Genomic DNA, 25,351 nt, shown 5'->3' with positions numbered 1-25,351 from the left:
CTGCGTGGCTGAAATAAGGGGGCAGAGTTCCAGTAATCCCTTCTGTGGCCCCTCAAACTCCCCCATGGAGGCAGGAGCTGCAGAGGACCCCTCCATGAGAACAATATGCAAGCCTGGAAGCTCCTAAAAGGTGAAGAACTCCTACAAGATCCAAAACCATGGCAGGCTTAACAAAAATACAATACCCCCAAAGAGCTGGAGCCAAGATCGATTAACTGATCAAATGAATGCCCAAAAACATTTGTAAGGTAGATGTCAGAGAATGTTTTGCCTGTGTTCTCTTCCAGGAGTTTGATAGTGCCTTGTCTTATATTTAAGTCTTTCAGCCATTCTGAGTTTATTTTGGTACATGGTGTGAGGGTGTGTTCTAGTTTCACTGATGTGCACGTAGCTGTTCAGGTTTCCCAGCAATACTTGCTGAAAAGACTGTCTTTTTCCCATTTTATGTTCTTGCCTCCTTTGTCAAAGAGTAATTGACCATAGGTGTCTGGGTTTATTTCTGGGTTCTCTATTCTGTTCCAATGGTCAGTCTCCCAAAGCAACAGAAATAAAAGCAAAAATAAACCAATGGGACCTAATCAAACTGACAAGCTTTTGCACAGCAAAGGAAACCCAAAAGGAAACAAAAAGACAACTTACAGAATGCGAGAAAATAGTTTCAAATGACGCAACAGACAGGGGCCTAATCTCTAAAATATACAAGCAACTTATACAACTCAACAGCAAAAAAAGCCAATAACCCAATGGAAAAATGGACAAAACACCTGAATAGACATTTCTCCAAGGAAGATGAACAGATGGCCAACACGCACTTGCAACAATGCTCAACATCCCTGATTATTAGAGAAATGCAAATCAAAACTACCATGAGATACCACCTCACACCAGTCAGAATGGCCATCTTCAATAAGTCCACAAATAACAAATGCTGCAGGGGGTGTGGAGAGAAGGGAACCCTCCTACACTGTTGGTGGGAATGTAAGCTGGTATAGCCACTATGGAGAACAGTATGGAGGTACCTTAGAAAACCATACACAGAACTACCATATGACCCAGAAAATCCTACTCCTGGGCATATATCCGGACAAAACTTTCCTTAAAAAAGACACATGCACCTGCATGTTCACTGCAGCACTATTCACAATAGCCAAGATGTAGAAACAACCCAAATGTCCATCGACAGATGGCTAGTAAGATATGGTATATATACACAATGGAATACTACTCGGCCATAAAAAAAGAGCAAAATAATGCCATTTGCAGCAACATGGATGGAACTAGAGACTCTCACACTGAGTGAAGTAAGTCAGAAAGAGAAAGACAAACACCATATGATATCACTTATATCTGGAATATAATATATGGCACAAAGGAATTTTTCCACAGAAAAGAAAATCATGGACTTGGAGAATAGACTTGTGGTTGCCCAGGGGAAGGGAGTGGGAGGGACTGGGAGCTTGGGGTAAACAGATGCAGAATGTTGCCTTTGGGAAGGATTAGCAATGGGATCCTGCTGTGTGGCACTGGGAATTCTGTCTAGTCACTCATGATGGACCATGTAATGTCAGAAAGAAATGTATACATATAAGTGTAACTGGGTCACCATGCCATACAGTAGAAAAAAAATACACATAAATAAAAGAAAAAAATATTTAACCAATAAATTTGAGTCAAGCCAACACACACACACACACACACACACACACACACACACACACACACACACACACACACAGAATGCCCGAGACACTCAAGGAAGGTTGCTCAAAGCTGAATGGTTCGGCTTTGGGAACATTCAGTGAGCCTGGTGAAGGTGAGCCGCCAGGAGCACCGAAGGAATTCTTTCCCTTCTCCTTCTGACCAAGCCTCTAGTGAAGACTTTTCACCAAAGAAAATTACCTTTCTCAGAAAAGGGAGCGAAGAGTGTTCTTTCATTTTGTCCCGCAGCCCCTCCCTCCTTCGGAGCCCTGTTCCGCCTCCCCTCAGTCTTCCCTCCTTCCTGCCGCCACCTCCTCCCGCCCAGTTTGACTCTCTTCTACCTGCCCTATGACTCTGTCCCCGGTCGCCCTCTGCCTGCGTTGCAGGTGCTCCTCTCTAAGGGCCCGCTTGCTCTCTCCACCCGCTTATCTCCTAGAAACGGAAAATGTAGCCAATCTGACAGCAAACTCTGGATTTTCTTGCCCTTTCCTCCCCTCCAATCTCCCCTTTCTTTTTCTTTTTATTATTTTTGGGCTTTTTACTTTTTTTTTTTTTTTTTGTCTTTTTGCCATTTCTTGAGCCGCTCCCGCGGCATATGGAGGTTCCCAGGCTAGGGGTCGAATCGGAGCTGTAGCCACCAGCCTATGCCAGAGCCACAGCAACGTGGGATCCGAGCTGTGTCTGCAACCCACATCACAGCTCACGGCAATGCTGGATCCTTAACCCACTGAGCAAGGCCAGGGAACAAACCCACAACCTCATGGTTCCTAGTCGGATTTGTTAACCACTGCGCCACAACGGGAACTCCTAGCTTTTGTCTTTTCAGGGCCACACCTGTGGCACATGGAGGTTCCCAGGCTAGGGGTCGTATCAGAGCTGTAGCCACTGGCCTATGCCACAGCCACAGTAACACAGGATCTGAGTTGCATTTGCGATCTACACCACAGCTCACAGCAATGCAGGATCCCTAACCCAGTGAGCAAGGCCAGGAATCAAACCCCCAACCTCATGGTTACTAGTTGGGTTCCTTAACCACTGAGCCACGATGGGAACGCCTCCCCCTTCTTCTTTTTTTTTTTTTTTTTTTTTTTTTTTTGCCTTTTTCCATTTCTTGGGCTGCTCCTGCGGCATACAGAGGTTCCCCGGCTAGGGGTTGAATCGGAGCCATAGCCACCGGCCTACGCCAGGGCCATAGCAACGTGGGATCCGAGCCATGTCTGTGACCTACACCACAGCTCACGGCAATGCTGGATCCTTAACCCACTGAGCAAGGCCAGGGATCGAACCCGCAACCTCATGGTTCTTAGTCGGATTCATTAACCACTGAGTCACGAGGGGAACTCCCTCCCACTTCTTCTTAAAGGACACCACTGTTCGCCCAGCTCAAAACCTAACCCCCCGGTGTTATCCTTGATTTCCCCCTCACACACCCAGTCCATCCACCGGTCCTGCCTGCCCCCCTTCCAACCCCATCTGGACCCCATCCCTCACCTGTAGCAGCCTCCCGCCTCCTCTCCCGTCTTCACTCCTGCCTCCCTTCACAGCAGCCAGAAACATCTTTGGACCACATCTGCTTCTCAAGATCAGCAGTGACCCCTCCCTGGCCATCTCTCCATCCAACCTGGATGCATCTACCCTTCTCCCTCACTTAGTGAGCTCCAGCCACACTTCCCGCCTCTCTTGTTCTCTAACACACAGAGTCAGCTGCTCTATCCGCCCAGAATGCTCTTCCTACAGATCTATGAATGGTGGCTTTTTCTTGGCATGTCGGTCTCAGCTTCCAGGCGCCCTACTCAGAGATGCCTTTTCTGACCACTCCCGGGCCACCCTCCCAGTATCGCCTTACTTTATGCTAAATACAGAACTTAGCACAGCCAATGTTGTCTTTCATTATTTGGACGCTGCGTGACTCCTCCTTACTATCAGCAGGATGGAACCTCCATGAGGGCAGAGAACTCTTATTTCTTGCCACCACTGTAACTCCAAGACTCAGAAGAGGGCCTGGCCCAGAGCAGACAAGTGGTCAGCATTCAATGAGTACATGGATGAGTGAGTGGTAAAATGCCTCCCATCTCTTTGGGGAGCTGCTGGGTCCCCAAGTGCCTGTAATTACACTGGACCTGTCAATCACCGTAACCATCAACCCTGGTCATGGCCACGGGTCCAAGGTCTGGGCATGCACACCAAGAAAAGCAAATGAGATTCCCCCAGAGACCTGTGTATATAGATGCTGACAAAAGGAAACTTCTTTCCTCTGGGCTGTGACGGCGAAGTCTGCAATCATCGAAGGCCATGGTCTTTCCCCAATCTGTAGAGAGAGAACAACAATGCCTCAGGGTAAATCTCACACATGCTCTCGGCCCACCAGGCAGTGCCCACTCGCTAGGTTAACCCACACTCGCTCATGTCAGCTTCACAGCAACTCATGAGTGGATTTCCATTTCACTAGATGATGAGACTGAGGGCCAGAGAGGTTGGTTAACTTGCTCAAGGTCACAGAGCAGTCTGCCTCCAGAGCTATGCTCTTAATCATTGTGCTCTACTGTCTCCAATGCAGAAAGGAATGAAGCCAGCCTTGCAGGAAAGCAGAGGCAAGATATGGAAGATAGAACCTCAGGGCTGGCGGGGTCCCACATCCAGGGATGCCCGTGGCCTGTTTCACCTCTGGATCCTCTAGTCCCCGGAGTGAATCAATTCTCCTGGGTGTCTGTCACCTGCAACTGGAAGGATCCTGACAAAAACAGAGAACACCGGGAAGGGGTTGGGAAGCACCACAGAACTGGCCACACACTGTGTCTTGGCATCTATTTGTTGCAAAGAGAAAGAAGGCTTTTTGTTTTTAAATTGGAAAATCATTTGGATTTTCATTCAAATAAGATCTGAATAGCTATTACTCCTTGCCCTGTCCTAGGTCCTATAAGGCAGAGACATTTAAAACATAATGCCATGCTTACTTCCAAGATACTAGGCAGCCTGAATTCCTCCTGCACCCAGTTCCCTTCTGAGATGATGAAACCAGAATTAAGTGGTAAGTCTACACTAGGGATGGCAGCCACACACTGACCTGAAGCCTTGAGGCATTTGTGCGGGTTGCTGTGCAGGCAGGACAGAGTCAGAACATCAGGGAGGGGCCTTCCTGCCAGCGACGGGCAAAGTCCTTCGATGGAGCAGGCAGCCTGTCACAGGGCCTCTGCCCACCCCTGGCTCCAGACTCCCAAATGTTCCCTTGTTCAGAGTACAAATGAGAGATGCAAAGAAGCAACCAGGAGTTCCCATTGTGGCTCAGTGGGTTACGAACCAAATTAGCATCCACGAGGTTAGGGGTTCAATCCCTGGCCTTGCTCAGCAGGTTAAGGACCTGGCATTGCTGTGAGCTGGGGTGTAGGTCACGGACACAGCTCAGCTCTGGCATTGCAGGCCGGTAGCTGTAGCACTGATTCCATCCCTAGCCTGGGAACTTCCATATGCTGTGGGTATAGCCCTAAAAAAGAGACAAAAAAAATAAAATAAAAAAATAAAATGTCACCACCAAAATCCAAGGTCATGTCTCCAGCTGATCAATGTGTCCCGGGTGCAGCTCCTGCTGTACAGAGCAGGCTGTGAGGGCAGCCTGAGTGGCCTGAGCCCAAGGCGTCCTCCTCCTCCCCAGCTGCTCTGTTTGGCTAAAGCAGCGGCTCTAGACTTCCGAGAGGGCAGACCATCCACCTGCTCCTGAGCAGAAGTGAAATTCCCACGCTGATGGCCACGCCCCCGTGTCCTCAGTCCTCTCTTACCCTAATTATTGGACTGCTCAGGGCACAAGGCAAAACTTCAATAAAGTCTTTCTCTCTGGGACTGAGCGGAACATGATCTCTACCTAAGAAAAACCTGAATAATTTCTAGATCTGTGAAAAGATTCAGCAACGCAAAAGGGAAGAGCCAGCTGGTCAAGATGGCACCATTTCTTCCATGCTTACATTCCCCCTCTGCTTACAACACAGGGCAATGGTGGAGGAAATGTAAAATGGGGAACAAAAAGACAGAGTCACTATGGAAACCAAGATATATTCAAGATGGACCAGAAGTGGAACAGAAACACCTAGGGATAAGCTGCCTGCACTTCGGGCCTGTGGAAGCAGAGGTGTCAGCACTCGGGTCACGGGCCCCGTGCTGCAGTGGGAGTGTACATCCTTGCACGGCCTTTCCCAGCGGCCAGAGCCAGCATCTCTGCTTTCCCTTAGCCCAGTGCCAGAAACTGCAGAGATGAGGTCTTCTTGGAGGTTGATCCTGAGGCAGAGAAGCTATTAGGGTCTAGAGGAGGCCGGATGTAAGGTTGAAAACCAGGGCTAGGCTTAGGAAGCTGAAGTAGCCGCCTCTGTACCTGACATCAAGAGCATAAGGAAAGGCCCTGGACCCCAGAGTCTATCATCAGCCTTGAAGAAACCCTCCTCGAATCTCTCAATACTCAACACTAATAACGATAAATAATTACTACTATTGTTGATAGCACATAAAGTGCTTTCATGGGCTAAGAACTTTACATATTCATTCTCTTTCAATCCTCAATACAACCAGAGGTTAAGATTTTTTGGGGGTAAGGGCCATGCCCATGATATGTGGAAGCTCCCAGGCCAGGGATCAAACCCACGCTACAGTCACAACCGAAGCCACAGCAGTGACAACGCCAGATCCTTAACCACTAAGCCACTGAGGTACCCCACGTGAGAATCATTTTTATTCCTGTTTTACAAAGGAGAAAACCAAGGCTCAGAGAGATATGCCCAACGTCACACGCTTGGCGTCTACAGTTAGAATCCATACCCAGGTTTGCATTATTGTCGCAGTTGGAGGAAAGGACCAGCTACCAGTACCACACCGACTTTGAACTGCTTGGTTTCCCCGATGGGCATGGGAAACATATACAAAAGGTGTCGCCTCCTGCCTCTGAAGTGACTTCATAAGCTGTGATGCATCAGAACAGAGATGAGATTATTTCATGGGTTGGCGTTTGTACCAGAACCCCGATGGGCTGTTGAAGACTCAAGTTCAGGGACCTCTGGCATGCTTCCTTGGGATTTTCTCTTCAGGGGCCTGAAAACATTTTTAAAAGACTTTTATGCATGGTATCATTCAAGCTGTTTCGTAAAATTCAAATTCCAGAGCTAAAAGTGCCCTTCAAAATCCTCTAGTCCTGCTCCTCAGGATCCCAGCCCTCTCACTGAAGCGTCAGGGGCTGTTTCTAACATATGACACCCACGCAAGGATGAGACTCAGAAAAAGAATCTAAATTTCACCCAGGCTCCACAGAGTTATCATCCAACATTGGAGGAGTAGCTATGATATCTGGCAGAATGCCCTCTAATTTTGTTTCACAAAACAGTACCCAAACACTAATTAATCCCATGTTTGCTCTTTTCTGGAAGGAGGAATGAAAGCTCTGAGCACTTTAAGGGGACAGCAACTGTGAGTATTTAGCATAGGGGAGTGACCCAGAGCAGGCGGGATGGACAACTTAGAGCACCGGAGTTCAGAGACACGGCGGATGTTCTTCCCACTCCTGCAGAGCATCGGAAAGGCTTTAACACCCCGCGAGACTAGTGAATTAGTGAATTTAAGAGACTGGGGCAAAGTCACCTGGGAAACAGACACTGGTGTCCTCAAAATAGTCACCATCAGAGTTGGCAGCCATGAGCCACCTTCAGGTGGTTCTGAGGGCAACAGACAAAGGATGAAAGAAAAGAATTTGGCAGCTGTCACTGGAGACTGTTGCTGAGAAGAAAAAAAAAAAAAAAAAAATGACATCATTTGAGGGGACCTAATCCCTAATTGACAAATTCTGAGAAAGGCGTGAGGATTAGAACTCTTCTGATACAGGGGGCTTAAATATAAAATGGGACTCTATTTTAATCCATCACTTACTTGGAGTTCCCGTCGTGGCTCAGTGGTTAACGAATCCGACTAGGAACCATGAGGTTGCAGGTTCGATCCCTGGCCTTGCTCAGTGGGTTAAGGATCTGGCGTTGCCGTAAGCTGTGGTGTAGGTTGCAGATGCAGCTCGGATCTGGTGTCACTGCGGCTCTGGTGTAGGCTGGCAGCTGTAGCTCCGATTAGACCCCTAGCCTGGGAACCTCCATGTGCTGCAGGAGTAGCCCTAGAAAAAAGGCAAAAAAAAAAAAAAAAGACAATCCATCACTTACTGAAGATAACACGTCATTTATCCAGCTACAATGTGGCTTCTCCAGAGCATCGAAGAAGGGTTTGGCTTTATTTAAGAACAGCCACACACCTGTTTTTTCTATATGATATGAGGTCAGCTCATCCGCTTAAAGGAAATGTCTTTTGGTGATTTTTAGGGGTATGAGCAGGTATGAACTTTGAGATCTTGGTCATTAATTACAGAGAGTCCAACCAGCAAAGTTATGATGTGAATTTTTTTTTCTCCAGTGTCCAAATGCTCAGGTATGACTCCGTGTAGGTGGATAGCTAGGTTTTCCTGGCTTGGGGGTTTCTGGGCAAGTATGATATGGTGAAAAATGGGTAAGGGGAGGTAAGAATTTTTCGAGAGAGTGCAGATGATGCTGACAAGGAACCAGAGCTTGATCAGGAGGGAACTGGAGCCATGAGGAAGCTTGGAGTAGTGAGAAAGTATGAAGGGTGATGGACGGGGCATCTCAGCATGGGCAGAGTTGCTCAAGTCAGCAGAGGTGGAATAAATTAAGCGACACTCTGATCACTGAGTCTCTTATCTGGAACCACACTTAAGAGCAAGTAGGGTGAAGCATCAAGCCTCAGAACAATGGTCCACAGAAGACAGAAACCCCACAAGGTGAAGCGCTGAAAGAAAAATCTATGAGGATAAAACCTTTTTCATGGACATCAAGGACGGTGCTCCCTGCAGGCTGCAGACCAGGCTGTAACTCAAGTCATTTTTCCCTCCCTGTTCTGATGTGCAAGACCAAAGGTGACATATCCTCTTGTGCCATAACATTTCCCAGTGCCCCTCAGTCCTAATCAGTGGGACTAAGCCAGTGGAATGGACAAGGGCTCATTTTCTATCACAAGCTCCAAAGATCCTTCTGTTTCTTTACAGCTCAACTACACAAATAACAAAAAAGCAAAGTTGTACAGTGCAGAAAACAAAGGATGCCTTTAAATACCCTCCATACTCTAGCAGTTAGACAGAGGCATATGGAGGTTCCCAGGCTAGGGGTTGAATCAGAGCTGTAGCTGCCAGCGTATACCACAGCCATAGCAAGGTGGGATCCAAGCCGCATCTACGAACTACACCACAGCTCATGGCAGTGCCCAATCCTCGACCCAGTGAGCGAGGCCAAGGATCGAACCCACATCCTCATGGATAGTAGCTGGATGCGTTTCCACTGCGCACAACAGGAACTCCACTGTTGTAACATTCATAGCGACTTTGAAAGGTGGGAATAATTTGCCCTATTTTACACATGATCCCACTGAGACTTGGAGACCAAGGAACTTACCTAGGATCCCATAGTTAGCATACAAAGGAGCCAAGACTTGAACCTCAGATATTGACTCCCCCAGCCCATCCAAACTCCTTCTCTCATCATGGCATGCTGCCTTTGGTGAAATGGGGCTGGGGGGAGAAAAGAAACTGTGGTTTCTTTGAACACAGAACACATAATTTGGGGATGTTCTCCAGTCTGTTCTGCCTGAATCCACATCAAGCAGCTTTGAATGCTTGCAGTTTATGGATTATTCCTGGGCCCTTTCTGATTTGTCCTGCTACAGCGGAGGCAGGGCAGGAGCAATATTTGGTTTAAATGAATGCCAGACCAGGCTGTAACTCAAAGAAATGCATGAAGAATATCAGTTTCACTTTCTGTCTTATGTTTAATACAAGGCTTTTCTCCCCGCAACAAATATCTGCTGCTGAAGACATCCCTAGCAAGCCCCTGGCCATGATTCTGCAGCTCAAGAAAACATGTGGTCTGAGGAATTTTAACCTTTACAGATCTACAAATTGCAGAGCGTTTTGGCCTAAATCGTGTGAAAATTCAACATGCAGTTTGAAATTTGCCAACTCTCTTTGTGGTGTTCCCCCCTTCTTTCAACTATCTTCAAAATTAAGAACGTGATTTCAGAAGATCAATAACCATTAGCTGAGGTATTTTTACCTAAGAGTTTTATGCACTGGCCTTAAAATTATTTCAGGGATACCGCTTCCTCCACAAGCAGTTTGTACTGAGGTTAAATTACTTATCAATTCTCATGCAAAGCACTCATCTATTTCAAAGGTTTCTCCTTACCAGCATCGCCTGGGGTGGGGAAGCCAGGTGGGAAAAGCCTGGAAAAGCCTGGAATGCAGGGCAGCCAGACCTGAGCCCTGAAAAACTTCTGTTTGGGGATGATGGTAGGTACTGGCGGCTGGATGAGTTCTTGGTTTCAGGTTTTTTCCTTCCTTTTTTTCTCAGGCAGCTTGCAGAGGAGAGCTGCTCTTGTGAGGGCTGGAGGCGTCTTAGAATCGCGGACAGATGGTGTCAGTCTCAGATACTGATGCTCAAACCTGCATCACAGACTCAGGTAGGAGGCCTAGGAAGAGACCCCGGCCTGAAGCTAGACTTGGGTTCACGGGAACGCGGGCTCTGGAAAACGCGGGCTCTGGAAAACGCGGGCTCAGAAAGCGTCCGTGGCACATGCGCACTAGAAGATGCGCAGTAGCACCTGCGCAGCGGAAGATGCGCAGTGGGAGGGGACACCGCCCCCTTGGCACAACTGTTCACAACTTCTTAGAGGTTGCAGGTATAGGTCGCGTTCCCATCCTCATTTTTCGTCCTCCCTCCCTCCGCAGCCCCTCACTCCAGCAGAAGGTTCTTCATTCATAGGCCGTGAGAGTTCATGTGTGACATCTCTGGGCTCTCCCAGAAATACCTGGGGAAGTTGAAAGGGGTCCTAGGATATAAAGTGAGAGCAAAAGCCAGTGAAATTTGGGTGGCAGAAGGGTTGTAGCTTATGCAGATGTTAGGATCTAAAGTTGGACCCTATGGGAGTAATCAGGTATAGGCGAAATTACTCTTGAATATCCCTTAAATTGCCCATACTCCATATAAGGTCATTTTTAAAAAATGAATACCAAATATAAATATGGATTTTTTTACAGCGGTGTTCACTATATAACAAATAATATGCATGCAAAATATAATTTTGCTGATTTTTTTAATTATACAAAAGAAAGCTCATTATTTGATGGAAGTGAGATGCATGCCATTGTCCTGATGTGGTGACCCCCATACAACCACACCTTGGTGAACTTGGAAATGCAAATTTCAGGACAGGCAGTCCTTCTGCTGTCCTAAAGTGTAAACATGAAAATCCCACCCTGAAAGTTCTTGTGTTTCAAAAATTTAATGCACAAAGTCAAGTCCGCTGTCTCTTATCCTCCTTCATAACTTTATAGCCTCTGATGGGGGCCGTGGGGACAGCAGTAGGCATGTAGTACGCCACCTAAGGGTGAGGTTGAGGTTTGTGTAGCATTAGCCCAATGCTGCTGGCAGCAGAGACAGAAATGAAGTGGGCAGCAGGGAAAGCTACCTAGAGGCCTCTCTGTTAGCCCAAGTGCTGAACCTTCTTCCAGAATCCGTCACCATATGTGCCTTCCTTGTGTTTGTACATCTGCCCTGATTCCCACCTTGAACTCCAGCCTGGCTGGAGAGAGACAAAGGTGGCATGTGCCTTGGGTCATAAAGGACACAGTGCGGGTGTGCAGAGGTGGAGGCGTGGGCCTTCTGAGGTGCAGGAGGAGAGGACCCACAGGGAGTGTCACTGAAATGTTAGCACCTGCACCTTGAAATGCAGCTAAAACCGCAGGAACCTTCAATTTATGCCATGTGTCAGGACAAAGCCTCTCCCAAATTCCTGCAAATTGGGGGAGTGGGTGGAGTAAGGGGGGGGGCATATCCTTATGGGGGCTTCTGGCATATCAGGTATGATGCAGATTCAGGCAAGCAAAATGCTTTATTCACTTCCACATTCTAATGTCCCCCCAGAGCCCAATTCATTTCTCACCCTTTGGTTTCTTCAGATTAAGTCCATTTGCGGGGGGGGGGGGGTGTCATAATTAGAAAAGAGAGGACTAGAAAAAAGAGAAATGAAGAGAAAATACACAGAGATTTCTCATTAAGTGTGGGCTCAGCATTTTACTTCTGTGTTCCCCCAAACCCTAATCTAATCAGGAGAAAAACATCAGACAAATCCAAGATGAGGCACAGTCTCCAAAGTGCTTGGGCAATACTCCTTAAGACCGTCAGCTTCTCGGAAAACAAAGGAAGACGGAGAAATTGTCACAGATGGGATGAGATTAAAGAGATGATCCTATGGGATCCAGTGTGGGATCCTGTAGGATCCCGTGGGATCCAGTGTGGGATCCTGGAAGAGAACATGGGGGAAATGGGGAAATCTTAAATAAAATCTGTGGTTCAGTCAGCAATAATGTATGATGTTAATTACTTGGTTTTGACAAATGCACGGTAGTTGTAGGAGATGTCATCATTTGCAAAGACCAGGGAAAGGATAAGCAAGAATGCTCTCTGCTATCTTAGCAACTTTTCTGTAAATCTAAAATTATTCCCCCCAAAAAATGCTTATCACAAAGCATGTAGCCTCAGAAAAAGGAAAGGAAAAGGAAACCTAAGCCTTAAAATATATCCTTTGATTTCTTAGGTAAGAAAGAGACGGATCTAAGACTTGTCTAAGAGGGACCGGTAATGTATGCTTCAGATCCCATTGGCACAGTTACCCATAAGCTGACGCTCTGGCAAAGAGATCTGAACAGTGTCAACAAAAGTTTCCCAAAGTGTCTCACACATGACTATTACTCTATATCCATGGATCAGTGGGGGCCCCTCGGAGGTGGTATAACAGTAGCTCATGTTAATCATAAGCTTATATGTATCGGGAACTGCACTGGGAGCTTTAAAGGCACGACCTCTTTTAAACCTCACCACCATCTGAGGAGGCAGAGGCTCCTATTGTCCTCAGAAAGGGTTACTGGGGCACAGACATTTTAAGCAATTTACTTAAGGTCTACACAGCCAGGAAGAGGTGGAGCTGAGGTTGGATCTAGGCCGGTTGGCACTGGAGTCATATACACCATGACATTCTTCTGGCTTTCAAAGGGCCATCAAGTTCTCCAAGGATCTGAGCCCTTTTTACATCCCAGTCCCTCAGCGAGGCCCTACGGTTACAATGAGATGCAAAATAGACAACGTATGTTAGTTGTGTTAAGTATAGAGTCTTTATTTCATTTAATCTTCATACAGTTCTAAGATACATGTGAAATGCTCTTTTTATGCTCATGTTGCAAACAGAAAAGTGAGACTCAAAGAAGTTAAGTGACCTCCAGCCCACCACCACTATTCAATTTCTGCTCAGGACATTTCTTTTCACTAGCCATAATTTACACTTTGCTCTTTGACTTAACCCTGAAGTTATGTCAGAATCTCAACTAGGGGAGTGTCCGTCGTGGCTAAGCGGTTAACAAATCCGACTAGCATCCACGAGGACACGGGTTCGATCCCTGGCATCACTCAGTGGGTTAAGGATCTGGCATTGCGGGTGAGCTGTGGTATAGGTCGCAGACACGGCTCAGACCCCAGTTGCTGTGGCTGTGGTGTAAGCCAGCAGCTATGGCTCTGAATGGACCCCTAGCCTGGGAACCTCCATATGCCACGAGTGTGGCCCTAAAAGACAAAAAAAAAAAAAAGAAGAAGAAGAAGAATCTCAACTAATGACATTTTTCTATTTATTTATTTTTGGAATTTATAAATACTAACCAGTAAATTGAAATGCAGGTATGTTTCAGCACTGTAAAATTCAAACATGATGTCAAAATAAAGTGCAATGCTTCCAAAAATTGAACAAAAAACCACAAAAAACAAAAAAAGAAGTTAAGCAACATGCTCAAGCCTAAAGATAGAGACAAGGGGTGGGGCTAAAGGTGGGGAAATGGGTGGGGCTAAAGATGGGGACATAGGTGAGGCCAGGACAGCTGCTGAATTCCCTTAGCTCTCAGCTCTCCACATCTTCCACTCCTTCCATCTGGAGGCTCACTAACGTGTTCCATCCATGTCTACCACACACGAGCCCACTCTCTCTTTAAGCCTTAGGTGTTTCCTAATAAACAGAGTTGTGAGCAGGTCTTGGACCTGCAGAAGGAGCCATCCATAAGCAAGTGAAAAGGTACCTTGCAGAAGCAAGTCTGGCAACCAAGGAGACAGAGCTGGTGGGAGCTTTGATGTCGGCCCTCCTCAGAGAAGACGGAGGTCCCGGGAAATGAGTTCCTGGTGAGACTCTTACATCCCTCCAGTCTGTGCAGATGTGCGTGAGCCCACCTTCTGAATGATGGTCATCGAAAGCCTCCCCCACTCAAACAAAGGAGACCCTGTACCCACCAAGGCTGAAAAGGCCTCCTCTCAGCATTTCTAAAGACCTGTTTGGCAAATAGTATGGATTTCCCGAAGTAAATGAGCTGCGGTCGTGCAACAATCATTCAGCGTATCTGATGAACGTCCACAGTCCATGTCAGAAAGTCAAGGTAAGTGTAGAACACAGGTCAGGGAGCTCTAGTATGACGGATCTTTATTATCCACTCGATTAGAACCATACAGTTGAGAGCTCCCCCTTTCACTCCCAGAATACAAAAAGTAATGAATAGGATACTATGAAACTTTTTTTGACTAATTCTGCTACCCAATTACACTTTCCTGTGTGTGAGTACTTCTTTTGAGCCACACCCACAGCATATGGAAGTTCCCAGGCCAAGGATGGAACCCACACCAGAGCAGTGACCCAAGCCACAGCAGTGAAAACGCTGGATCATTTAACCACTAGGCCACCAGGGAACTCCAAGTACACTTTTCTATTCATCCTTGCAACCAATGAGGGCTTAGATGAATGAATGCCATCCATCCATTCATTCAAAACATTTACTTATCACCCGTTATGTGCTTTTCGATACATTACTGAAAGGTCAGAAAGTCAGAGAAATTAAGGTTGTTTCTGCCCCCAAGGAGTTTAGCCTATAGAAGAGCTCCCACATGTGCAGGGGGGGAAAAGTGCAATACAGAGAAATAAGAGTAATAGTTGTTACATTCCCACCCGGTAGAAGAGGCCTCAAAAGAGAAGAAACAGCTTAGCTCGGGGAAGTCAGGTAGACTTTCATAGAGGATAAGATGCTTGTGTCAGTTCTGAAAAAAGAGCGAGTCTTCCAAATGGACCAGGGGAGAAAGGGCTTTGCATCATAGCATCTTTGTTGAGGACCAAAGGTGCTGCGGAAATACAGGTAAGAATTACCTATGGATCAAAACACTTAGTTACTAAGCTCAGATTCAAGGACAAAGGAAAATGAAGTGTATAGCTATGGACACTGAGCAAGGCCTACATCCCAGAGAAGATAAACCCGGCAAATGTGAAGTAGGAAACAGAAGATGGCACGGCATGGTGGATTTCTGGAAATGTCAGAGTCTTGGCTGACATCATGTAATCTGCCGACATAAGGTCTGGATATGATCCCAACCCTTGACCTCTTAACCCCTAAAGGATGCTGAGCTTCCCATCTGCCTTCTCTCACATCCTTCTCACCTTTCTTTGCTCAAGTTTTAAGGTCTGGCAGTCCTCAAATTTTTTTCTCTGGTCATTATTTTTTCAGGGAAAAAGACAAAGCACTAACCTCTTCACTGACTTCTCTCAGTCAGCCTGAAACTCCTGAGGCTGAAGCTCCCAGGATGCCTCTCCCTCCCTGTCACATGCACCCACTGCCTAAAGACAAAGGGAGGCCAGAAGTCCACCTCTGAGCCCATCTTCCCAGGACCAGTGCCTCTTCTCTTGAAGCCCTGCAAAATCCAGAGCCCCCATTCTCCTCCAGTCTTGCAGACCCGAAGTCCTAGAATAAGCATCCTCTCTATTAGAGAAGAAAAAAAAAAAAAAAATGCATTCCTAGTGGCAGTCAGCAGGAGGCAGGAGCTCTTCCAGCTTAATGACTTGCAAATCAAAAGCATAAAACCCAGAATGCACCTTTTGAACCTCTTTCCCATTCTGCCTAGATGTCCCCATAATTTTCTCCCATAGCGTTCCTGTTATTTTTGCTACCAGAGCAATAACCTTCCTTGTGCATTTTTTAAAATGTTGGAGGAGGAGCTGTCCAGTGATCTCAAAGCATGTGTTTTTGATTCTCATAAGATTATGGATACCAAAGGAATAAAAATGGAAATCACTACTGCCAAGATATGAAAGAGAGTTTGCATAGTAAAATAATTTAAACCTAACATTTGGACCCAATAAGGCAAATGGAACGTTTTTTCCATATTTTTGGAAAATGTGCATTTTCTTCACATTAAGTGGTACCAATAAAAAATAATGATTCTCACTCAGTTTATTTCTATAAATTAGATTGGCTTATAGTTTTCCAGGACATGGTTTTGTATCAAGCTATATGGCAAACACCTGGGCATAAAATACACTCGGCTCTTTGCGTCCACGTGGGTGAAACGGGTCACCATTCCTGCCTTCTAAATCTAGAGCAAAGGTCAGTTGAAGCCAGTTGATGTATTTAGTCCCCTCTATCTGCCAAGAACTAGTATTCTATCAATCACTTGCGGAGGTTCATGAAATTCCTCAGGTAAGGAGGATATTTCCCGCTTAGAAACCAGGTGATTCAGCCATACCTGGTTGTCAAGACATGTGACTCATCCTGGCATCGGATAAAGGAAGAAAGGGAACCAAAAAGAAGGGTTTTACGCTTTTATTTGGAATTCATGCATGAATCTACCAATCTAGGGAGAAATCTATACATGAGAGCATGACATGGAATCTTAAAAGACATGGTGGGTGGAAGGCAGAAGAGGTATGGACGAGGGGGGAAAGGCGAGAGAAGGAAGAGAAAAGAGGGAGAAAAGAGGGGAAGGGGAGACGCTAAAGGATCTCTGGATCTAGAACTCAGCTTGTTTAAATATAAAGAAAAAAAAAAAAAGTTAAGTCAGAAGATCCCCATCCAGTTGCAAAGTAGTTGGAAACCAAACTCAGCCTCGGAAGGGTGGCCTGAGCACCAAGTCAGAACCAGAGGCGATAGTTCAGAGCCAGTGATGCTTCAAGCCCCACACGGCACACACCAGCCACACCCACTGAGGACCCCCTTTCTCAGCAATCTGATGTGACGAATTCCTTCCTTCCCCATCTCCCAGGCCTGTTGGAAGGCTCAAAGAGAGATGAATGTGAATGAACTGTGATAGCCATAAAATATTCCACACATGGAGTGTGTGAGGTGGAAAGGGTAGAAGGTGGTGAATTATTTATTATTCTTTGGCTCAAGTGTCAGCTGTTTGTAAGTCCTCGTGTCCTCCAGCAGCTGAGGCACTGAGATTTAGAGACAATTACCTTGAATCCCTATTCCACAAACGGGAGGAAACCAAGCATCCCTCCCAATATCCCAGAGGATTCTTGTTAGGGGCTGGGGGAGGTTCGTCCTGGTTCCCTGTAGCTCCGATTTCCTACCCTTGCTGAATTTTCAATCTCTGCTCCCATTTTCCTCTCCTGCAGGTGTTGGACTTTCTTTGTCCATCAACAGGGCCCATCTAGGCCCTGGCGCTTCCCCTGCAGGACTGGAGACACTACATTGGGCATTTAAAGACCGTCACTGAAGTTTGAAGGTATGGGGTGGTGATGTACTGCAGCAGTGCAAACAACCTAAAATTAAATGCTAGTGATCCAGAGTTCCCATCATGGCTCAGCCATAGTGAACCCAACCGACATCCATGAGGACACAAGTTCAATCCCAGGCCCCGATCAGTGGGATAAGGATCCTGCGTTGTGGTGAGCTATGGTTTAGGTCGCAGACGCGACTCAGATCTGGCATTGCTGTGGCTGTGGCGCAGGTCAGCAGCTGTAGCTCTGATTTGACCCCTAGCCTGGGAACCTCCAAACCTCCCTCCCCCCAAAAAATGCCAGTGATTCCTTTGCTAATAGTCCCTGGCTCCTCTGGGCACCAGGAGCACCTCACTTCTGCACAGACAGCCTCGGCCCACCACCATCCAGATCAACTCCTGTTCCCCTCTCTCACGGTCCACCAGCTATCAGCCCTCCAGTTCTATCACTCTTTTCCCTGGCCCTGTCTCCCCTTGTTTGGATCTGGCCCTGGGGAATCTCAGCCCTGGCTACACATTAGAGTCCCCTGGAGAGTTTTTTAAAAATAGCAATGCCCAGGAGCTCCCTGGTGGCTCAGTGCGTTAAGGATCCAGTATTGTCATTGCTGTGGCATGGGTTTGATCCCCAGCATAGGAACTTCTGCGTGCCTTGAGTGGGGCCAAAAAATTAAAAATAAATTAGAAATAAAAAAATAAAAATAGCGAGGCCAGGACCCTATCCCAGACCAATTACGTCAGAGGCCCTGGAGCTGGGCACACGCACATAATCTTCCAAAGCTCCTTCTGTGCAGCCAGGCTTGAAAGCCACCTCCAGTCCAGCTCATCTAAGCCATAGCCTGGGGCGAGCTCACCTTTCATACTCAAAAAGCCATCGAGGTATATTCTGCCTAACAAAAGACAATTCTCTCCGTGAGGAAACGCTTGCCAGTGTTTCAACAGAACATTATTTTTCCTGCCACCATAATTATCTTAAGAGACGTGCCAGCAAGCCACACTTCATTATCCAGAGGTCGGGGTCTTTCCCCAACATCAGCCTTTCTGGAAGAGTCTCTGGCTCTTTCCTTCCTGGCTCACTTTCCCAGGTCACAGAAGAGCAGGGTGGGCAGAGAAGAAACCAAGGAATCCACGCAAAAGGAACCTGGCTTCTCTGTCGAGAGACTTCATGGCTGGTAGAAATTCAAAGCTAAAACGGGAAACTGACTTGATTTTGGAATCCTATGGAGAAAACCTTAACCTTTGTGGGGCAGGGGCGGGGAGCAGCCCCATGGTCGTGTTACGCTATGCTTGGTTTGGTTTAAAAAATAAACACAGAGGGTTTTTTCTGAATATTTCAAAGAATTTATGATCTATCAAACAATATTCCATACATATCCTCCCCTCGGTCTTCCTAACAACCCTGTGAAGAAGGTAAGCAGAGCAGGAATTATTATCCATTTTCCCAGCAGAATAAATTCACCCTCCGGGAAGGTAGGTGACTTGCCCAAAACAACACTGCTAGGACGTGGCAGAGCTGTTGCTCAGAACAGATTGATTATCTTAGCTCTGGCTGCTGGAACCAAGGACTATAGACTGGGCAGTTTATAAACCACAGAAATTTATTTTTCACAGTTCTAGAGATTAGATCCAGATCAGGGTGCCAGCAGGGCTGGGTTCTGGTGAGAGCAGACTGCTGAGAGCTGAGAATAACAAGCTCTCTTGGGACTCACAGAAGGGCACTAATCCTGTTCATGAGGGCTCCACCCTGAGGATCTCACCTCATCCTGATAATCACCTCCCAAAAGCCCCACCTCCTAATCCCATCACAGTGAAGGTCTGACTCATCTCCCAGCCAGCAGACGGGTAAGACCAGTTAGGAGGCAGGCAGCAGGTAGGCAAGACTATGGAATGGCAAGTCCTGCTGGGCAGCCACCCCTGACCTGTGCACAGATCAGGCCTGGTGTCTCTTGGTAGGGTCTCCGGAATCTTTTCCAGAAGCAGAGACGTCCGCTTCTCCACTCCCAAAGGAAACTGGCCCAAGTCCCTCTAAAGCAAAGAGTTGCTGTCAGGAGAATAAGTGTTCTTGGGGCTGCCAGGCCAAGGAGGTGACCTTGAGGTGTCAGTCTCCTAGTAGGGACGGAGTTTGTGGTTTTGAATTATTTCTACAAGTTCCTTCAGCTCCAGGCTGTGCAGACAGCCTTGGGCGAGATAGAGGAGGACGATGAGATGCTCGAAAAAAGCCTCTAAAAACTATTGTTTGACAGGACCTATATCACCGCCTATTGCCGGGAACGTAACAACAATCCCCCCCCACCCCCGCATCCTCCCCTCGCGCTCTCCGAAACCCAGGCTTGGGGACTGAACACATATGGGTCTAGTTGGTCGATCCTGTTGTCCTCTGAGGCCGTAAATTCAGACGGCCACAAATCAGCTTCAGAGAAACTTCAGCCCCGGACACGCACGCGCTCCCATTCAAGTCCTGGTGTCCGGGCTGAAATATGGCCGTGTGTGCTCCCTCCTGCCCCGTCGGCCTGCTGGAGATGCCCCGCTGTCAGAGATGCTTTATGGAGCAGCCGGGAGGCCAGGACACAGTGGCCAGCCACCACCCCAGCCACGGCACCCTGAGGCTTTGATCTCCTGCTGGTAGCCCATGTCCCCAGGGTCACTGCCCGTTCCCACAGAGGCCTGAAATACAACTCTCCAGAAGAGCCTGGGGTGCCCTGGGTTCCTCCTGCGCCCCAACACGGCATTGCCAGTGCTGACTGCTTTCCTTCCCCAAATAGCCCTTCGTGACATCTCATTGTCACCAGCTAAATACAGAGCACGCCTGGCCCTTTTCCTTTTCTGGTGCTGACAGCTGACGCAGAGCCTGCCCACCCTTGGCATGAAAATGCTCCTTCTTTAGAGGCTCTTCTCCAAGAAGCTGAGCTTGGGTCTGGACAGGACATTAACTCAAAGCAAATGTCAGACACTGGGTTGCCTGAGTCCCAGGAGGTCCGCTGGCCTAGCGGGTCAGGAACAAAGGCACACCTGTTTCCAAAGCGGTCTTCGCCATCCCCATGGCTTCCTGGCCCCCAAGATAAGTCTGACGGCTGAGCCGGTGTGGGTGAGGCTCCCTTGGGTAAAGCACAGAGTGTGAGCCTATAGCCTGGGGCATTCCCACCGCCTGAGCCAGGCTTCTCAACTTTCAGGGTGTGGTGAACTCACTGCAGAACTTTAAGAGACCCACGGGTGCCTGGTCCCCTCCCCAGAAGTTCACAGTTAGTGGGGCCGAGGTGTGGGAGGTTTTAAGGCTCTTCAAGGGCTTCTCCCTGTGCAGCTGAGATGGAGAATATGACCAAGTGAAGATCGGTATCACTTTTGCCCCGAGCTTCTCTTTGCACATCTCCTGGCAGGCCCACGAGGAGAGTCTGGGAGGCATCCCAAGCATTCCATTCATTCATTCGCTCCCTTTTTCATCCCTGGTCTTTTATTGAACCCTCACATTATGTTAGGCATTTGTGTTTGTCTTAGTCTAGGTTTTCCAAACAAGATAAGATTTTATGTATATCTAAATATAGATCCAAATATATATATATATATATATATATATATATATATATATATATATATACACACTTATTATAAGGAATTGGTTCATGCAATTATGGAGGCTGAGAGGCCCCAGGATCTGCAGTCAGCAAGCCAGAGACCCAAGAAAGCCGATGGTATTAAGTTCTAACCCAAGTCCAAGTTCAAAGTCAGGGGAAGACACAGCCCAGCTTGAAGACAGAGGGAGTGAATGCGCCTTTGCTCAGCCTTTTGTTATGTACAAGCTGCCAAAGGTTTGGATGCCCTTTCCAGAGGGCAGTCAGCTTTACTCAGTCTACTAATTCAGATGTTAATCTCATCTAAAAACACCCACAGAGACTCACTCAGAATAAAGTTTAACCAAATATCTGGGCACCTTGTGACCCACCCAGACAATCTTAACCATCACACACTGCTCTAGGCATCACAGGGCATACTGAGAATTCTGGACTCTGGCCCTCAAGGAGCTTCCGGTCTAATGACAAAGTGAGATGGGCATCGAAGCCTAAGGTCTTCCCCGTGTGATGCAGCTGCACAGAGAGTCGAGACAGTGGGAGCTCAGAGGAGAAACAGATCAGACCTGGGATGGTCACCCCAGGCCTGCTGGGGAAACTGGGCTTAATCTGGGCTGGAAGGCTGTCCTGGGTTGAATTGCGTCCCCCCAAAGATATGGTGAAGTCCTAACCCCCAGTAAGATCCGAATTTTATTCTGAAAATAAGGTGGTTTTAGATGTTGCTGGCTAAGATGGGGTCATGCTATCATAGGGTGAGCCCTTAATCCAAACGACTAGTGTCCTCATAAGAGGAGGAAGACCCAGAGCTGATGGCCACGTGAAGACAGAGACACAAGGAAACACCAGATGAAGATGGAGGCAGAGGCTGAAATGATGCGTCCTCAAGCCCAGAATTGCCGGCTGCCACCAGATGCTCAGCACAAGGCATGGAACATTTTCCCCAGAACCCTCAGAGGAATCAACCCTGCTGATGGCAGACTTCTAGCCTCCGCAACTGAGAGAATGAATTTCTGTTGTTTCAAATCACCCATTTCTGGTATTTGGTCATGGCAGCCCTAAGAAACTAAGACAGAGGCTAAGTCCAAAATGGACCAGCAGAGCGGAGAGGGACCCCTAGGAGGCTCAGAAGTGGGAATGAATAACACATGGGAAGGACAACGAACAACTCAACCCAATTAGAATAAAGAATTTCAGAAAAGAATGATGGGGAACTGGAGTCGGAGCTGCTGGCTCCCACTTCATTTCCCCAGGGGTCCCCTGGTACTTCCCGGTCTTGAGGGAAACTTCCCACCCCTCACGCACCCCTCCACCCACGTGGTACAAATCGGAGCTGCCTTCCTCTTACCTGATCCGTCCTCCCTGGGTGTTTGTGAGGTGGGCAAGTGACATAAACATTCGTCCCCACCCTCCCGGCCACAGTCATTGGCTCAATGATAGGAACTGAGCCAAGGCAAGACAATTAGACTGTCCCTGGGATTTTTCATTTTTATTGTTATTAAAACTGGTGGTAAAGAGCCGTAGGCACAGGCCTGTGAAACATGAACTTGAACTGCCCCCAGCCATGTCCCTTTAATGTAAATAAATAAAGAGATAAAACGAACCCTATATTGGAACAGGTAAACAACAAGGTCCTTCTGTATAGTGCAAGAATCTATATGCAGGAGTTCCCGTGTGGCGCAGTGGTTAACGAATCCGACTAGGAACCATGAGGTTGCGGGTTCGGTCCCTGCCCTTGCTCAGTGGGTTAAGGATCCGGCGTTGCTGTGAGCCGTCGTGTAGGTCACAGACACGGCTCGGATCCTGCGTTGCTGTGGCTGTGCCGTAGGCCGGCGGCTACGGCTCTGATTAGACCCCTAGCCTGGGAACCTCCATATGTCTCGGGAGCGGCCCTAGAAAAGACAAAAAGACAAAAGAAAAAAATAACCTATATGCAGTATCCTATAACAAACCATAACGGAAAGGAATGTGAAAGGAATATGAATATGTACATCTGAATCACTTTTGCAGTATAGCAGAAATTAACACAACATTGTAAATCACCTATACTTCAGTAAAATAAAAAATTTGAAATGATTCTTCTATCATTCAAGCCCCTGGTTCTAGACGCTAACGTTTTTGAAACTACACCTGAATTTTTACTTTACTCCTTTCTGATTCTTCTATCAATTCTGTGAGCTTTCCCAATAACTTTCCCCTGACATGTCGAAGCAAAAATAACTTTTGTTGACACTAACTCAAATGGATTTCTGTTACTTTCTACTGAAGGAGCCCCAACTCATACATCATAGGAGAAAGCATGTGCCTCCATCCCAAAGCTCTGATGCCAGGCTGCAGAGTTTGTTTTTAACCCTATTAGCCAGAAACTGTTAACTGGAATCCATAGAATCTACCATTAGGGTCCCATGAAGTTCCAGAAACAATGTACAAGATACACAGAATGTACACCCTTCTGGGAAGAGGCAGCATAGACGCCATCAGACTCTCAGGAGAGTTTTTTGATTTGTTTTGTTTTTTCTGTGCCCATGGCAGGTGGAAGTTCCTGGGCCAGGGATGGAATCCACGCCATAGCAGTGACAACGCCGGATCCTTAATCCACTGTGCCACCAGGGGAACTCCTCAGTGAAGTTTTTGACCCCAAAGAAGATGAAGAACCAGTGATGGGAGCAATGAGGAGCCATCACAAACATAAGAACCACAGAATATATTATCTTCCCCTAACAGTTATTAAACATTCTCAGGTACCCAGTCATTTATTCAAAAACATACTGTTGATCCCGGGGTCAAGAGCTGTGGGAGACATGACGACCTATGTGGTGTAATTTTGTCTTCGGGGAGTTGTAGTTGGCTTGGGGTGGTAATGAGCATATAGCTAATTGTGATAGAAGGTGAGGGAGGGCAAATAATGCAATGGGAGTTCAGAGGCCAGTGTCTAGAACTTTTCCCACAGCCTTGACAGAGCCCTAAGGCCCTTGATGGATTTGTCCCCCATGAATAGACCATAGATAAGTCAGTGTCTCATAATCTCAAGGTCATCCTTTTATTTATCTATTTATTATTTTATTTATTTATTTACTATTTTTATTTGTTTATTTATTTTTTAGAGCCGCACCTGTGGCATATGGAAGTTCCTGGGCTAGAGGTTGAATCAGAGCTGCAGTTGCAGGCCTACACCACAACCACAGCAATGACAGATCGGAGCCGTGTCTGCAATCTACACTGCAGCTCATGGCAACACCACATCCTTAACCCCCTAGGCGAGGCCAGGAATCAAACCCGCATCCTCACGGATATTAATGGGGTTCGTTTCCATTGAGTGCAATGGCAACTCCAAGGTCATCATTTTCTAAACGGATATGAGTCCCACCAGACTGCCTTACCGGATATTGCCCAGTGCTAACAGGAAAGAAGTTATCTAAGTTCCTCAGCACCTGGAAACCCTTGGACTAGATCTATAACACCTTCCCAGGAGAAGCCTGCCTCTGGCCCTAGCTCATGCTACTGAAGGTGTGGCCCCTGGACTATGCTGACCAGCGGGGTGGACATCTCCAGGGAGGTTATCAGAAATGCGGATCTCAAGCCTCATTCCAGACTTTCTGAAGCTGCAAGATTCTCCCAGGTGATTTGTCTGCAAATTAAAGTCTGAGACACACTCAACGAGGTAGTTCTTAACATAGTGTAATTATAGTCTGACAAAGAAGAAAATCCACCTTAGGGCACATGTTACCATAAGGGACAGAGGCAGGACCAGAGTTGCCCGGCTGTGCTGTGGGCTTGCTGCCATGCAGATTGAGTCCAGCCTCCTTAGAGCAAGGGATATGCTCAAGGACTTTAGCTGCTTGGAGCCCAAGATGCAGCGAGCTGCCATGTGTGAGCCAGCCCCAGAACTGGCCTTTGGTCCTGCCAGGGGCTGCTCCTGCACCGTGGACATGTGGTCCCCTTGAATCTCTCCAGAGTGACACCAGCATACTTCACATCCATCAGCACATCCAGAGGGGATTAGCAAACATCTGGGCAGCACAGCTTGCTGTATTCTGCTGGTGTGAGGAAAAAGGGGGCACAAGAAGGCTCTTAGGGTGCCGAGCACAAGCCCAGCCCACCAAGGTACCAGTGGGTCAGGGCCTTCCTTTTGGTCAGCAGCCAGCCCCGTCACTCAGCTCCAAATGACCACAACAGACAAACAGACGGCAATGCTGAGGGTCTTGGGCAAAAATAACTCAAGGTCTAGGGAGTCGTAACAGTGGATTACAGTTGTAATCAAAAGGATTCCCCTGGTTAAGTATTAGAAACACGTTAGGAGTTCCCGTGGTGGCGCAGTGGTTAACGAATCCGACTAGGAACCATGAGGTTGCGGGTTCGGTCCCTGCCCTTGCTCAGTGGGTTAACGATCCGGCGTTGCCGTGAGCTGTGATGTAGGTTGCAGATGCGGCTCGGATCCCGCGTTGCTGT

At 47.4% G+C, this 25,351-nt stretch overlaps 1 protein-coding gene across 4 annotated transcripts in view; it reads right to left on the bottom strand.

The window, feature by feature from the left end:
- OSR1 (odd-skipped related transciption factor 1) overlaps nt 1-25,351 on the bottom strand; it is a 396,637-nt gene that overhangs the window by 261,120 nt on the left and 110,166 nt on the right. For all 4 annotated transcript variants that reach the window (XM_021087818.1, XM_021087817.1, XM_021087812.1 and 1 more), the window contains 2 exons: nt 9,960-10,602; nt 3,914-4,006 (listed from right to left, as the gene is read on the bottom strand). The gene's annotated coding sequence lies outside the window, so the exon portion shown is untranslated. The remainder of the gene's footprint in view (nt 1-3,913; nt 4,007-9,959; nt 10,603-25,351) is intronic.

The sequence above is a fragment of the Sus scrofa genome, chromosome 3 (assembly GCF_000003025.6).
Source record: "Sus scrofa isolate TJ Tabasco breed Duroc chromosome 3, Sscrofa11.1, whole genome shotgun sequence".
NCBI classification, from domain to species: Eukaryota; Metazoa; Chordata; class Mammalia; order Artiodactyla; family Suidae; genus Sus; species Sus scrofa.
Note: the sequence above shows the minus strand (reverse complement) of the source record. Positions and strands in the feature narration are given on the sequence as shown.